The 4936-nt window shown below is 46.0% G+C and overlaps 1 pseudogene; it reads right to left on the bottom strand.

Moving 5' to 3' along the window:
• Positions 1-4027: 4027 nt before the first annotated feature.
• LOC147428928 (uncharacterized) lies at positions 4028-4693 on the bottom strand (annotated as a pseudogene).
• Between the last annotated feature and the right edge of the window lie 243 nt (positions 4694-4936).

The following is a 4936-nucleotide window of genomic DNA, read 5'->3' as shown; positions in this document are numbered from 1 at the left end:
CGATCACACATCGTCCCTCTTCCTTCTCTACTAAAGTTGGGACACTCCATGAAACTATCCCGCGTCGGCGCGGGATAGTTTCATGGAGTGTCCCAACTTTGGCAGAGAAGGAAGAGGGGATAAAAAAAGGAGCTTATTTGGCCCTTGGACATTCTGTGTTTCCACCGTCGTCATGCACTAGCTATCATTTCTAGATCACACCTCATCAGCATTGTATCTCTCCCGGTGTGACCATGTGTTGGCCCCAGCTTGAGTGGTGCGCGACTACAGTTTTGTGGCCAAATTTCCAGAAGTTTTAGTGTTATTACTGGCAAAAGCTTCAAATCTTGACCTAAAAACGGGAGAATTTCAAGTTTGCCCTTATTTTTACCATAAGGGAAAATGTATTTTTATATCCTTCATCTGGGCCGCAAGCTACAGCAACTCCAAAGGGGGACAGGTGGTGGAACGTGCACCTTCTCGTCAGATTCTAGTGTCATTTCTTGTCGTTTAGCAGCTGCATCAACTCCCCTAAACCCATAAATATGTTTTCTTTCTAATTTGTTAATCCAACAGGGACATGGTCCTAAACTATACCGCGCCGGCGCGGGACCTTTAGGGCCAGAGTCCAGATCTCGGATTAAAATGTCCGCGCAAAAAGTCGCAATGATCACGCGCCCTGCCAGCTCATAGGCAATACCGACAATAGTGGCAGTCATAATATTGTGGAATACACAGTGCGTTTGATCTCAAGATTGGACTCAAAACCTCTGCCCTCGTTCAGGCCCGCGTTCTTTCCTATATAGCATGTACCCCCTACATCAAGATACACTTTCTTGCCTTATAGGCTTACATCAGCACTGGCCGGTACTGCCAGGTGGACTTACTCCACACCTCCCCCCAAAAACAGAAGAAGAGGGTCATCACGTCTGTGAAGGGGCGTGATAAGGCTTCATGCGCGTGATGTGAGAAGTGGTGATACGGTTGTTAGACAATCGCTGCAATCTATAGGTGTTGGTGCGGAGCCTGTGCAGGATTTTGTAGGGCCCAACCCAACGGTGTAACAAAGATTCACTCAAACCCGGGCGTCGGATGGGGTAGTACAGTAGTACTAAAGCATTCACTGGGTATTCCACCAAGATCCGGCCTTCATCATAAGCTTTTTTCTGACGGGTTTGTGCTATGTGTAAATTGTGAAGAAGGGCTCTACGGAGAAGAGGTTGTTGCTGCTGGAGATAATGTAGCCAGTCAACCGCATCTGCTTTGGATGGTGTGAGTTGTAATGTTTCCATATTAGGAGGAAGGCGAGGATCGCGCCCATACAAAGCTCTAAAAGGACTAACTCGTGTGGAAGCCTGGACTGAAGTGTTGTATGCATGTACTGCAAACGGCAACACTTGATCCCAGTCTTGATGCAAAGGATCTACAAATGCAGCAATTACTTGCTTGAGTGAGCGATTTAAACGCTCTGTTAAACCATTAGTCTAAGGGTGATATGGGGAAGCAAAGAGTTGAGCTACTCCCAGACTTTTTGTTAGAATCGCGAGGACTTCACTCTTGAATTGTGTTCCTTGATTAGATAAGAGTTGTCTAGGACATCCATGGCTGAAAATAAGCTTCTGTAAGAGTGCTGTAGCGATTGTAGATGCAGTTGCATCTGGGAGCGCAATTGCCTCACACCACCTGGTTAAGTATTCTGTGATGACGAGAATATAGCGATTACCTGTAACAGATGTTGGGAAAGGGCCCAGTAGATCCCAGCCCACCAGCTCAAATGCTTCACTGACCACTATTGGGGTTAGCTGTCCTGTATTCCGAGGGGGAGATTTAGTGCTTTGACATGTCTCACATCTTTGAAGGAAGTCGGAGATTGACTGCCTCATCTTTGGCCAATAATAGTGTAGGCGCAGCTTTTCTAAAACCTTGTGAAAGCCTAGATGCCCTGAAATGGGATGAGCGTGATAAAATTGTAAATAGAGAGGTTGTAATGCAATAGGCACCACAATCCGCGGCTGTTGACCCTCAGAAACATAGTGTAAAACCTGATCGAATACCATAAAACTTTGCTGATGGTTTGTGGACTGTGCTGACCGTAGCTTTTGGAGTATATGCTGAATTTCGGGGTCTTGCTGTTGCAAGGCAGCCATCTGATTGAGTGCTACTGGTAGATTTGCTGGAGGGGGGGTGAATTGTGCTGCTTGGTGTTCAGCCCTAGAAAGCCCATCAGCCACGAAATTGTGGATGCCTTTGCAATAGCTGATGGAGAACCGATACTCCTGCAAAGCAAGAGCCCAGCGTAGTAATCGCCTAGGAGGGTGGTGCTTTTGCAACAGATGAATGAGAGGCTTGTGATCTGTTTCGACCATTACCTGCGTCCCATGAAGGTAAGGATGTAGCTTGTGAAAAGCCCAAACTATGGCGAGAAACTCCTTTTCAGTTGTCGAGTAGTTAGCCTCAGCCTGTGTAAGGGACCGACTGATGAATGAAATAGGTTGCCATCGCAAGAGATCATCTTGCTGGAGGAGCACTGCTCCTAAACCCTGATTTGACGCATCTGTCTGAAGCTTAAATGGCTTTTGGAAATCGGGGTGAGCCAAAAGAGCTGCTTCCTTTATGACGTGCTTGAGCTTTTCAAAACTTTGCTGACATGTTGATGTCCAATTGTACCTAGTATTCTTTTTGAGCAGTCGTCGAAGAGGATAGGTTATGGAAGCCAAGTTGGGGACAAAACGCAGGGCAAAATTAGCCATTCCTAGAAAACTTTGGAGTGTTTTAACTGTAGTTGGAGGAGGGTAATCCTGAATGGCAACTATTTTTGAAGGATCCATCTGTATGCCTGCTGCGGAGATGATAAAACCCAGAAATGTAAGCCTGGTGCTGCCCCACTTACACTTTTTGAATTGCAACTGGAGTTTGTAGTCCTGAATTCTCTTCAAGACTTCCCGCAATACTTCTAGGTGCTGGTCCCAACTCTGTGTGTGGATGAGAATGTCGTCTAAATACACTAAGACCACGCCTTGTTCGATGAGATCGCCAAAGATATTATTGGCTGTTCTCTGGAACGAGCTTCCTGCATCAGATAGACCAAACGGCATTCTTGTAAATTCGTACAAACCCATAGGTGTTCGGAAAGCAGTTTTGTGGGCGTCAGATGCGTGCAAAGGGATTTGCCAATACCCGGAGGCCAGGTCAAGGGATGTGAAGTATTGCGATTTTCCCAGTTGATCCAACAGGTCATCTATTCTAGGTAAGGGGTAAAGATCATGGATGGTGACTTTGTTAAGCGGCCGAAAGTCAATACAAAATCTGTAACTGCCATCTTCCTTCCGAACCAAATGGGGTTCGGAGACCCAATCACTACATGAGGGTTTAATTACTCCCTTTCTGAGCATATCTTGGACTGCCAGACTGATGCGTTGTTTCTCTAAAGGAGACCTACGGCGAGAGGCCATGCGTACTGGGGGAGCATCACTGGTATTGATACGATGCGTGATAGGAAGATTGATTGGGGAATTATGTGTCCTAAACAGTTTGGGAAATTGATGTAGCATTATGCGGACGTCACGAAGACGTGTATCTCGATCTACAACAACATACTGTGCATGCACAAAATTTGGCCCTTGATGTGAGCAAAACATTGAAAGGGGAACTGTGTTTGGCAAAATTAAATGCTGAGAATCAAAGTGTGATTGAGCTTTGGTCTTAACAAACCAGTCACAACCTAATGTAAGGGGAAACAACTGTCTAGGCAAAACATAAAATGCATGAGTGAATTGTTTGTGGGCTATTGTGAATGTGCAAAAAACTTGTGAGTGGGAATGATACTTTTGATTGTTGTCTCCAAACAACACAGTGATTGGAGGAGCTGTGCTGGTGAGAAGGCCTAATCGCTGGACTAGCTCCTGACTAATAGAAGAGATTGTACTCCCAGAATCTAGAAGTGCCTCATGTGATGTGTCCTCGATTTGAACTGGCAATGAACACACCATGCGCCCGGAAGATGCTGCTGCTTGAATATGCGGGTGATGCTCTTCCACCACCGTCCCGCCTAGATGTTTTCCGGCAGTTCTGCCAGGGTAGCAGCATCAGCCCGTTGAATTTGTGCATTTTGATGTTGTTGAGTTGCTTGGAGCCGACGACAATGCCGCCTAATGTGGCCATATGTGTTGCAATAAAAACACTTGGGACGTCCTTGAGCATCACGATCAGGTAATGCTCTCCTGGAGTTGACCGGCCTTGAGTTGATTTGAGCATTTTGAATATCAATATCCATGGGTGTCGGATGTGAGTAACCTGCAGATCTTTGAGCAGAAGGTTGTGATGTTAACACAGTAGAAATGTCAGATTACAATGTACCTTCAATGCGTTGTGCAATTTGAATAGCCGCATGAAATGAAGTAGGGCCTTGATCACGAACACGTCGAGAAATGTAATGTCGCAGACGAGGCCAAAGAAAGAAGAGTTTCATTTCCTCAGACATAGTAGGGTCGGCGCGAAGAAGCAGTTGATTCATTTTGACAGAAAATTGGGCGACAGGCTCTAATTGTTGTTGTTTTAAAACATGCAGTTGTTGTAAAGCACTCTGGGTAATGTTCTGGTGAGCAAAATTTTGAATTAGTAAAGATTTGAGCATACCCCAGTCACTTTTCACGTCCTCCGGTTGCTGGATGAACCAAGTCGCGGCCACGCCTTCGAGAAGAGTGCGCGCTTCCATCGCTTTGCGATCATCAGACCAGCGATGATAACTGGCCACGTTGTCGAAGTGGTCCAACCATGTGAGGACATCTTCGGTCGGAAACCCCGAAAAAGACTTGGGCCTAATTTTGGAATCGGGTTTCTGCGTATGTGGAGCAGCAGTGGACAGGTAATTGAGCAATGCCTGATTTGTGTGGCTAACGTGAAGCATCATGTTGGAGATGGTCTGCAACATTTGCTCCATTTGTGTGTTGCTGGTAGT

Source organism: Adiantum capillus-veneris, chromosome 22, assembly GCF_014529385.1.
Source record: "Adiantum capillus-veneris isolate H3 chromosome 22, ASM1452938v2, whole genome shotgun sequence".
Taxonomy (NCBI): Eukaryota; Viridiplantae; Streptophyta; class Polypodiopsida; order Polypodiales; family Pteridaceae; genus Adiantum; species Adiantum capillus-veneris.
Note: the sequence above shows the minus strand (reverse complement) of the source record. Positions and strands in the feature narration are given on the sequence as shown.